Below are 12,067 nucleotides of genomic sequence, written 5' to 3'. Positions count from 1 at the left end.
ATTGTCCCACAGAAACAGTACAGTCTGAATTAGAGTGAGTGCGGGCAAATGTTATCTGCAAAATTCTTGCAGGCAAATCATGGCGGGTTTGAAATTTATCTGCATAGTCATCTTGAGGAGAAAGCCCCCTACAACTTGGAAAAATCTGGTGGATGACTTTGCATTTGTGCAGTAATGACAGAAAAATAATTACCAAAGGGGGAAAATGTTGGGGTATGAATGTCTTCCGTTTGTGCCCACTCCAAGTATACATTCACAACCATCTTGATAGATCTGTCCCCATTTCCCTAGTAAAATGAGAAGTCAATCAGGATCATCATAGCGGGACAGTATTAGGGAGCCAGTGCGTTTCCCACCATGGTTAATTACAGTTCCCAGAGTTCAGTCAGGGCTCCTGCAAGAGCACCAAATCTGTCAATAACAGACTTCTTTAACAACCACCAGCATCTAAGACAAATTTTAATCAGTCCCTCACCCTTTCAGAAATTCTGAGTTCTGGTAAGTCTAAACAGGCAATGGTGTGACACCACATCAAAGAGAAAAGAGCTGTGGCTCTATAGCAGAGTCAGTCACCTTTAATGGCATAGTGGGATTAAAATGCATATGATAACAGTTACAGCCAATTAATGTTTGATAATTAACAATAAAATACATACAGTTCGTTTTAAAAAATGGTATCTGTTTTTGACCACTTCAGTCAGGCACTTAGCAACCAAAACTGTGATTTCAATATTAGCATCATTTAAAATATACTGAATAATTCTATCTTTGTTAGTATTGGAATTGGAATACAATAATTGCAACAAAAATTTATTGTGAGTAACTGTATGTAATTCAGTCTAAAATTATATGTTGAATTGAATAAAGGGATTTCAGGGCACAATTACACAACCTTTAATGTAAGGGAATTTAAAAAATCTGCCCAATAATATATTTGAAGGAAAACCATTTAATTGGGCTAGTGGCAAATGGTCTGTGGTGAGAAGGAAGCTTCATGCATTCATGTGATTTGCCCACTGCAGAAGACCCAAGTTAGGCATAAGACCCATGAGCACCAAGATGGTTTGGTACACCCCATGGCTGGCATGAGAAGGAGACCTCAACATAGAACTCAGTCATTGGGGAAGATGGTAAACAAACAGGATTCCTAATCTGTCCTGCAAACATTTAAACTAGTACCCTGACTGACATGAAAGATTGTGACAATTCCCTGTTCTTGACTACTAAGTCTGGGTTGATGCTTCACAGAGAAACCAGAGCAGAGCAAGGATAATCAGGACTGCTTCCTCATTCAGGATCAGATCACAAGTGGGCAGAACAGGCATTCAGCAGCAGCACATTTAGAGATAGTGATCTATACTGATACATCTGTCAGGGGTAGGGTTGCCAAGTCCAATTCAAGAAATATCTGGGGACTTTGGGGGTGGAGCCAGGAGACATTAGTGGTGGAGCCAAGATCAAGGCTGTGACAAACATAATTGAACTCCAAGGGAGTTCTGTCCATCACATTTAAAGGGACGGCACACCTTTTCAATTCCTTCCTTCCATAGGAAATAATGAAGGATAGGGGCACCTTCTTTTGGGGCTCATAGAATTGGACCCCCTGGTCCAATCTTTTTGAAACTTGGGGGGTATTTTGGGAAGAGGCACTAGATGCTATACTGAAAATTTGGTGCCTCTATCCCCAAAAACAGCCCCCCCAGAGCCCCAGATACCCGCGGATCAATTCTCCATGATTTTCTATGGGAATAAATCTCCATAGGGAATAATAGAGACATTTCCCTCCCCTCCCCCTGCTTTCTGACAACCCTGAAGCGGGGGGAGGGTCTCAAAACCGGGGGATCCCCTGCCCCCACCTGGGGATTGGCAACCCTAGTCAGGGGCTCCATGACTGAAAGAGGAAATGGAAAGATGTGATCCTATCTGACATCTCTTCCCTGACCTGAGCTGTCCCTGACCAAACAGCCCCCAACACAATAGATAATGGCATCCATCTTGACTTCATCAAGTTTCCCTGATACATGGTGTAGAGAAAAGTCACCCCTCCCCCCACCCCCACCCCCCGGAAACTTCCCCAGGTACAGGACTTCCATTCCCAGGCCCTTGACAAACACACTTCTCAGGAAGGTTCCCTGACATATTTGCCAAGGTATAAAGCCAGCCTGCCCTTCCATGTCTTCTGCTTTGTAAGGAGAGAAGGCACAACAAAACAAAGCAGCAGCCTGACTCTGAACTCTCCTTTCTCTTGAAAAACAGTAATTAGCAATTAAGAAAATAAAGGAACAAGGAAGTGGGGAAACAGACAGAAAAGTCTACAGGCCAGAGAATGAATCCAGCCTCTTTCTATCACCACCTGAGGCTTCAAGTTCTTTTTACTTAAACCACTTCCTCCCAGCAATTGGCTTTCCCCAGCCCCTCCCATTTATAAAGTTCACTTGCTAGTCAGCCTTTACTAACAGACTGAAATCTCTAATCTAACAGACAAGAACAAAGGAGGAGAGGGTTTTGATATATTTTAAAGCAGCAAAATAACCATCTGAGGATTTCTAGCTGGCTTCCAGCTAACACCCCATAAGGTATGTTAACAGAGCAACTTAGTTTTTTCTGCTCAATTTAATGCTTCTGGGATGAAGGGACTGTGTCCTTCTTTTAAGAAAAACAAGGTTTTTTATATTTGTAAGTAATAGAAAAAATTTCTGTGCCTTATTTGATGCTATACAAATCATAGCGTTGACGCTGTTATCATCATTATAGACCTGCACAATTCCTTCTCCAAGAAAGACTTCTTGCTATATGAAGCTGTCACGAGACAGCTTCCACATGGAGGTTTTGCTCTTTGGTGGCATCCTGACTGCTGTAGTATTCTTTGAAGTTCCCACACAGCATCATTTTTTTTCCCATCCAGCCTCTGTTGCTTTCTCCGCATTTTCCTAAACCTGTTTAACTACAACAAGGGGATGGGGAAAGAGTATCATCTGGCTGTGTTAACATGGTGTATAGGAGCAATATTACACCTCTCCCTGCCCTGGAAAGGTCCTACAGTGTTATTTTGCCTTTGCTTTCAAGCCATTTCCCCTCCCTGTAATGGTACTGATGGAGGTAAACTGTGGCTATGTATGCACTATAACAGGATTATGAAATATTGCCAAATACAACAAAATACCAATTTGAACTGTTAATAAATATTAATAAATTATTCTCTAGTTTTGTCTTGTCAGTGTTGTGTATGCACAGGTCAAAAAGGCCAAACACAAAGTGCCAAAATGTCCCCAAGGACAAGCTGGGTGGGGGGAAGGAGGGAAATGAGGACAACTTCAGTGATCCATCTGTAAGGTGGTTGGGTACAGACAGCTTTGGGCACACTGGAGGTGCCCCAAACTGTGCCTCCCCAAACTGGAGCAGACAAAGAGTGATCAGATGCTCCTGCGTAAGGCACCTGTATCTCACACGAGGTGTGCTTCAGCACAGCCAGACGGTTGTTGTGCACCATCCCTTCGTGTGGTTTGAGTTTCCCTTGTTCCTTACCTTTTTTTTAGTGGCTATGTGCTCCTTACATTTTTTTTTAGTGGCCTAGGACAGGTGTTTTTTTTTAAATACTGGTGAGTACCTAGAGCAGATTGGTGGGTTTACATTGCCAATCCATCTTGCATGTGCTCTCTGACATTCAGACTCCTGAAAAGGTGGATGGTGTGTGGCAAAAGAATTTATTTCCACTCCCTAAGTGGTAGCTTTTTGAGCCGTCTCAGAGCCGCTGGAGGATGAGGTGAGTACAGGAGTGGGATGGGAGGCAGATGTGCACATTTGACTTTATATTTTAATCCATCTGTGAGCCATCCCTGTGTTGGCTTAAACTGCTGGTCTGGACTCATCCTACGTGTGGTCCTTCTTCATCCCCTTCTTGCGCCTGGCACCTTGCTGTCCTTTTCTCCTGCACCATTATTACAGAATCAGGATTACTGAGGATCATCAATTTTATTAAATTGCCTTCCTTTAAAAAGCACAGGTATCTAGTTAACATTTCCTCTTTCCCTTGCCCCCCCCCCCAGTCCTCTCCCCAATCAGACTGTACTCCCTTATTTTCCTGTTTTGTGGACTATGTATTCAGGCACCCATGGAATTTCTGGAAAGTGGGAGGAGATTCTGTGTCTACTTACCCTTTGGGGTGAGCAGAAAGTACAGGAGGCTCTCTGAAGTCAATATGACTGGTTACAACTTTTCTCTGAAATTGCCACTGTTTCAAGTGCATTTCCAAGGACATAACTGTTCAACAGTGAGTATGCAGAACCAGATAAAAAGCCAGACAGCTGGAATACAGGCCAGATTCATCACCCACAATAATCAGGTGCCACCTGCCCTTATCTTGAGGAGCTCCATAAGGTTCTTCAAGTGGCAGGGAGTTAGAGCTTCCTCTGCCAGCCTGCTTTGTCTGAAAGGCCATCCTTTGCACTGCAAGAAGGAACAATGGAATTCTTCAGTCGTTATCAAACTACCAGTAACCCAGAAGACGTCATGTTGCTTCACCCCTCAACCTACAGGTATTTTTCATTTTTGCACTAGGGTTCAGTGTCTACTTACTCCTTTTCTTTTCAGTGAATAACTAGCTATTCGCTATTTCCCTTTTCAGAAGCTGACGGTCGTTGTTGCTGTCAGCTGAATCACCACCTCTGCAGACAAGGTGGCTGATGTGATGTAGAGAAGAGGCAGCTGTTCAGGTATGGCATGAAGGACCCTCCACTCTTCAAGCGTTTATGGTCCTTTGAGCTACCACAGGGGTGGCCAAACTGAGGCTTGGGAGCTGCATATGGCTCTTTCACACATATTGTGTGGCTCTCAAAGCCTCCACTACCCTATTGGTTGGCTTGAGATGGCATTTCTATCTCAATTTATTTTATATACACTTCCAACCAGATAAAAGTTTGTAGTTTTAGAAAGTTTAATGGACTTTTTCAAGACAGCATCACTAACCATATATTCTCTTTCCAGTTTGTGCATTCTGGAGAAGAAGAATGATGCACCGACTACCTTGGTGGGAACATGTGCGGCCTAGGCTGCGGGAACTGCACTAGCTGCCAATTGTATACCGGGTTCGTTGCAAGGTGCTGGTTATTACCTTTAAAGCCCTATATGGCCGAGGACCTGCCTACCTCAGGGACGGCCTCTTTCCATATGTTCCCCAGAGAGCACTGCGTTCCAGCTCACAAAATCTTTTGGAAATCCCTGGGCCTAAGGAGGCCGAACTAAAAACAACCAGGGAGCAGGCCTTCTCTATAAAAGCACCCCAATGGTGGAATCAGCTGCTGGAAGAGGTGCGGGCCCTACAGGCTCTTAATCAGTTCCGTAGGGCTTGCAAAACGGCCCTCTTCCAACTAGCCTTTTCAGATGGAACCAGAACTAATATTAAGCTATCTTGGACAAACAGAGATTGTAGCACCATTGTATTGTTTTTAGATTAATTTTAATATTAATTTATATATTGTATTTATGCCATTGTTTACTGATTTTATTATCTGTTTATTGTTATATCATGCTTTGTAAGCCACCCTGAGCCTGCCTTGGCGGGGAGGGCGGGGTATAAATAAAAACTTATTATAATTATTATGCAGCAGGATCCATGTAAGTCTAATAGATCGTGATAGAGGAGGTATAGATCTGGATCTCCTTATCATTTTTCATTCTGCTTGTCCTTGGATTAGATCTGATTTTATATTAATCATGTTTGCGTACCTACAAACAGCTGGAAATGGTCCTCCACCAAGTGGAATGATTACTCTTTTGATTGGAATTTAATATAAACTGAGGGAAACCCACACACTTTTCTGTTGTTTGTAGCATTTAGGTTTATTGGATTTATATCCTGCCCTCCCCACCAAAGCAGTTTTAGTGCAAATGCACAAGCGGATGAACACTCCAATGCATTTGATGAAGTAAACACTGACTCACAAGTTTATGTTTGAATAAATTTTGTTAGTCTTTAAGGTGCCACTGGACTCCTGTTTTAATTTTGCTGCTACAGATTGATATAGCTTCAGGGCTAACCCAGAAATTTTGTGCACCATAGGCTAGAGCAGAGGTGGCCAATGGTAGCTCTCCAGTTGTGTTTTTGCCTACAACTCCCATCAGTCCCAGCCATCAGCCATGCTGGCTAGGGGTGATGGGAGTTGTAGGCAAAAAAACATCTGGAGAGCTACCGTTGGCCACCCCTGGGCTAGAGCACCCAAGCAGCCCTACCACCCCCCCCCATACTTGCCCTCTTCCTCCCCACACTGTGGCAAGAAGCTACATGCTTTCCTGACCCTCCAGTCCATCAGACAAGGTGTAGCAGAGGTTAGAAGAAAGAGGGCCAGTTCTACCCCACTCATAGAAGGAGGGAAGGAGTAGGCAGGCTCTCTGTTGGTCATGTATTGGGGCTGGAGCCCTCCCAGGGCCCTCAGTGCCACAGACAAGTGGAGGAGGGCAGCCAGAGGGTGACAGGGCTGGCTGGCATCCTTCCTCCATTGGCATCCTAACCAGTTGCTAGCAAACATCTCCAAATCACCAAACTTCGTTGCCTCCTAAAGACGTTGCCTTCTTCAATTGTCCCCTTATCTATATAGCCTGGAGAATGCCAATCAGAGAAGGGCCTTTTCTCTTGCAAGGTTAGCTGTACTGCCATCAGCAGTGGTTGAGGGTGGATATAATAAAATCCCTCAAGCTGAGAGAATTTGTCCCTGTAATGCTGGTGCAATAGAGACAACAATACATGTTTTACTTCATTGCCTGATATATAATGATATTCGTTTGACATTTATTTCTCCAATATTATCAAAAGGTCCCAAAATCTCCGACAAAGAGATTGTTAATAATTATTTATTTATTTATTCTATGATTTGTATCCTGCCCTTCCCACAAAGTGGGAAAATAATAATAATATTTTTTTATTTATACCCCGCCCTCCCTGCCGAAGTAGGCTCAGGGCGGCTTACAGGACATGGTGGGTCACACCATGATGTAACAATAAATACAACATAACCATTAAAATACATTTCTTAAACCAGCGATTAGATTAAAATTTTAAATTTAAATTACAGTATAAATTAATGGTGCTACATTCTTAATATACATGTAAACATAGCTTATTGATGCGATGGTTCCATCTTAATATGCCAGCTGGAAAAGGACAGTTTTGCAAACCCTACGGAACTGATTAAGGTCCCGCAGGGCCCGCACCTCCTCTGGCAGCTGTTTCCACCATTGGGGTGCTGTTATCGAGAAGGCCCGCTCCCTTGTTACTTTCAGTTTGGCCTCCTTTGGCCCAGGGATTTTCAGTAGATTTTGTGAACTAGATCTCAGTGCTCTCTGGGGAACATATGGAGAGACAGTCCCTAAGGTAGGCAGGTCCTCGGCCATATATGAATCTTCATATTAATCTGATGCTAGAGGCTCTTCATCTCTAATGAAGTACAAGCCATGAGAATCTTGACTCCCCACCCCATGACACAAATGTCATTTCTTTCTGACGAGAACCCAGAGATTAGTAAAAAAATTGCAAAATTCTGTACTCAAGCAATGAAATTGCACTCAATTTACGTTTCTCAAGGAATTGTGGGAAGCTGAATTACATAACTGTCTTACTAGAGCTGTAAATCTATGTATTTAATTTTAGTAAGTTTTAATAATTTTATTGTGTAACCATTTTCCTTGTGTGATTGTTGTGATATTTATATATTTCTATACTGGCCATGGGCTGTTAATAAATCTAAATCAAATATGCAGTTGCTAGGGATGGGCATGAACAGGCTCATTAACAAAAGTTTGCGACAAATTTTGGCTCATTTATGGTTTGTGGTAGGTCAAACTGCAAGAACTGTCTACAATCAAGCAGTTCATGGAGGTTTCTGTGGGTTAATAAATTGATAAATTTTCAGACAGTCTTTCCTCAAACAGAATGTTTACCACACTTCAAAGGAAGGGGGGGCAGATTTCTCCAGCCTTGGGAAACACTTTTGTCAGTTTCGAGCTAGTTATGTCAGTTTCAAGAGGAGTCCCCCCCCCTCCCTTTGCAGGGTTGCTTTGTGTTCCCTCCTCATTTTCTTGCACAGAGCTTTCAAAATCCCATCCACCCCCCATTGAATGTCTTGTGACTCTGTACTTTGAGATCAGTTTTTCAAAGCTTGCAGTGCCACAGTGGCAATAGATTATACTGGGCATTTTGCACATTGTATCTGGTTGTGCATACTCCCTTGCTTGGAGACTGATCTTGTGCTTTATTTCGGTTCTGTTGACTTGGCATTGCCACAATGGCAGTGGATTCTGCTGGGCACTTTGTACATTGCACTGGTTCTGCTGGGCTTGTAAAAATGCCCCCCTTTCAGTTTCTACTGCAGAAATTTTCTGACTTGATCTTAGTCTTGTTGAGTTTAATTTTGCACCAATTCTGTTGGGCACATTGCACTGGATTTGGAACATGCCCTCCAACTTCAGTTTATATTTTACAGATTATCTGAGACTTTGATTCTCTTCTGCTGAGCTTCTGTTGCCTTGTTTGCTTTTTTTTTTGCTTTTTTTTGCTCTTTTCTTTCCTCCATTGGAAACAATGAAGAATGGTGGCATCTTCTTGGGGGAGGGCATAACTCAGACCCCTTAAATTCAATTCTCACCAAAATTGGAGGGCAGAGAGAGTTAGATGGAGAACCTCTGTGAGTTTGATGTCTCTAGCACACCAGAGGGAAATTTTAAAGCATCATAAACTGAACAGGTTTGTTTGGCTCTTAAAACTTCATGACTGTTTGTGAATCTGACATACCACAGACCATTGCAAACCACATTTTCCTAGTTTGTGCCCATTGCCTTAATGCTTTGCTGGTTTGATGGAGAAATGTTGCAGACTCTTTCTGTCCTCAGAGGAGAAAGGCTTGCAACTATTCCTATGTTAACACTCAAGAAGATCTGAGCAAAGGGCAGCTTCTCCTACTTCCTTGGCAGAATCTGCTGTGGTGGTGGGGAAAATCCACTGTTTCACTCCAGTTCCCTTGAATCCAATAAAATGATATGGAGTTCTGCAGAGAAAATCCTCTGTTTTTAAATGTCAGTAAATCCACTGGGAACCTCTCCCGTGCAAAGAATGGGAGTCACACAGTGGAATAGTAATTTGTATTATTAAATTGGGTGAGTGTACAGATTGAAGGCTGAATGGTGTACATGTGCATTAGAGGGCATTTGTGCATGTGAGCAATGTGCATGTGAAAGTACAATGGAGTGGCTGGACACTTCCTACTTTATTGTTTTTGTTTCCCCTGACATTTACAATCTGGTTGGTAGAACCAAAAGTGGCCCTGTGGCGCAGAGTGGTAAAGCAGCAGTACTGAAATACTGTGGTCTGAACTCTCTGCTCATGACCTGAGTTCGATTCTGGCAGAAGCTGGGTTCAGGTAGCCAGCCCGAAGTTGGTAAAATGAATACCCAGCTTGCTGGGGGGAAAGTGTAAAAAGACTGGGGAAGGCAATGGCAAACCAGCCTGCAAAAAGTCTGCCGTGAAAACTTTGTGAAAGCAATGTTACCCCAGAGTCGGAAATGACTACTGCTCGCAGAGGGGACCTTTCCTTTCCTTGATGGTAGAACCAGATTTGCTGATAAAGGAATACTTAAATCTTTTCCTTTTGACTGTTCTCTGACAGATGTGGTCTTGGTCAAAGATCATCACAAAACCTCACCGTGGGGACTGGTCTTACCTAAGGCAAACTGCACTCCACTAGGGATTTAGAACATGAGACATCCGTAGTAAAGACCTTTTTTTGTCTCAAAAGATTCCTCTGGGAAGAAATTAAACTCAGGCAATTGTTCTAAGTATTGTCCTGCCCAATACTGCTCTATCTGTCCCAGGTCAGATAAACACTTGCCTTTCCAATCTCTTAAGATGCATAATTTCAACCTACTCATTCATTAGAATTCCACTAGAGTAGCTAGAACACCACACAAACACAATGCTGCATAAGAAGGGAAAGGTGCAATTGCAGTCCTTCTCCTGCATGACAAGTAGCAGTTGAGTAAATGTTTTTTCCCTGCCAGGGCAAAAGATTTGCATCTGGTCTCTTGAAGAAAGGCTGCTTGGTGGTAAAATGTTTATGGCCTGCCCAGGTCAAGGATGTCATGAGACCACCAGTTGCCTCAGTGCTCTCATGCAGCTCCCTTGGGTTTGTGCATAAGACCTTTGCAGCAGAGGCCAGGTCACTGTCTCCCTCTTGTTGCCAAGTCCACCTCCAGAAGCAGGTAATGGGCAGGGTCACGTTTGGCTGTGTGGATACCTGGGGAACCAGTCTGGTGGCTTCTTCAGGTCTGAGGCTCTCAGCCAGTTAATAGGGTGAGTGTGTGCTGCATCTTCTGTAGTTTGCTGCTTTTTCTTTTGGTGTTCTCAGATGAAACTCCTGCCAGCAAACGTGGCACACAAGAACGAAGTGTCTGCCATTTGCTACTGGGCTTGATAAGGAAAAAAGAGTGGCTCAGCAGGTAGTATAAGGGGCAACCTGAGACTCCATAGGGGCTGTTTTGGTTTTACACAATCTAGAACTGTGGTCTAAAGATCTCCTAGTTTGTGTTATCTTTGGGAACAATCCAGCTCAGTGAAATGTGTGCAAGACTGTCCTGTGGGTAAATAATCTATTGGCCTCAAGGGTTATTGTGGACCTTAAGGAACGTTGCCAGTGCATCAGTAAGTGCATTCTTCAAAGTAGGAGTCATTTTGTAGAAAAATAGGTGGTGGAGCTCATCCAGGGATTGTAACCTACTATTCAATTGCACCTACTATTTAACGAACAAGGTGGGGAGGAGGAGGAGGAGGAACTCTCAGAAAAGTTCAGGAACTGCGCTCATGTGAGTTCCTGCTGAATTCGAGGTCTGCTTCCAAGACACTGCCAATTAAAAACAACTAGAAAGACCTAGTTTAGCTTGGTGGATCAAGAAGGTAGGGATATCAAGTATCTAAGACACAGAATTAGCTGATGGTAAAGTGGATTAACTCTTGACACCAAAATGGTGCTGGGCATGAGGAAGAGGGAAAGGACTTTGGTATGTAGATTCTAGCAGTGTGTGTGTAGCTAGGCAGTTGCTGGGTATGAAAGATGTGGGTATTGTCTTACTGTAGTCCCTCTTTCCTTGAAGTAGCTGTGGAAAATGTCTGTCTTCAAGGAGCTGAAAGCTGCCAGCTGGGAGAACTGCAGCCCTTTAGCTAGGGGCTGTGGAGGGAGGGGGCCGTGGGGGTACCCCTTCCTGAGAGTAGGAAGCTGGAGAATCTGGGGCTGTCCCTCACCCTCTTGTGTGATTTAAATCACATGGGAGGGGCTTGCAGGAGCACCCACTACCCCTCATGCATGATTTCAATTGTACAGAAGAGAGGGAAAGGCGCCGCCCTGGGGATGGGGGTGAGGTCCCCCCCAACACTGTCAGGGCCTGGAGAACTCCCACGGGGTGCCCTCTTTTCTTCTGGCGAATATCTACAAAAAACTATGTACTTGAGAATAAACTGGATTGAATATTGTGGCATTTATCTCTGAGTAAAAATGTACAGGATCAGGCTGGAAAGTGAGCAGAGATCAATTATGAATTCCAGACTCCTCAGCCACTCAAGTATTAAGTCTCTTATATGCAAATATTAAGACATTTGAGTGGATTTTAAAAATCTCAGCAAAGGCAGCTTGCAGGTCTGGCAATTCTGCTCATCCTGCGTTGCTGGATAAGTGGTTTTGCTGTGTGTCTAGAGGCCTGCAATAAGACTGGATAAATATTTAGGAGAAAACTGACTGTATTATCTCTTGTACAGTGTACTGATTTTCTAATATGATCACCTGTTATGCCATTTGCTAGTGCCTTTTCAGATTTGGGTTTATGTGAATATAAATTTCTTCAGGATTCTGTTCTCACTGAACTGAATAAATTCTTGTACTAGTACACTTGGGTGTAGATGTATGATGCCCGTAAATACCACATATATGATGCTGACTGGTTTCAACTGGTAGCTACAAATAAAACTAGTTTGGTTGTGAGATTAAGTGTCCCTAGGAAATTAACGCCTGTTACACTTGAGTGATTTTCTGTG

General features: G+C 43.4%; 1 protein-coding gene across 1 annotated transcript in view; it reads left to right on the top strand.

The window, feature by feature from the left end:
- Positions 1–2,451: 2,451 nt before the first annotated feature.
- Positions 2,452–12,067, top strand: part of GGT1 (gamma-glutamyltransferase 1) — a 37,986-nt gene continuing 28,370 nt past the window's right edge. The window contains exon 1 of the mRNA XM_060249444.1: positions 2,452–2,576. The gene's annotated coding sequence lies outside the window, so the exon portion shown is untranslated. The remainder of the gene's footprint in view (positions 2,577–12,067) is intronic.

This window comes from Heteronotia binoei, chromosome 11, assembly GCF_032191835.1.
Source record: "Heteronotia binoei isolate CCM8104 ecotype False Entrance Well chromosome 11, APGP_CSIRO_Hbin_v1, whole genome shotgun sequence".
Lineage (NCBI taxonomy): Eukaryota > Metazoa > Chordata > Lepidosauria > Squamata > Gekkonidae > Heteronotia > Heteronotia binoei.
The sequence above is the reverse complement of the archived record's forward strand: the minus strand, read 5'-3'. Positions and strand labels throughout refer to the sequence as shown.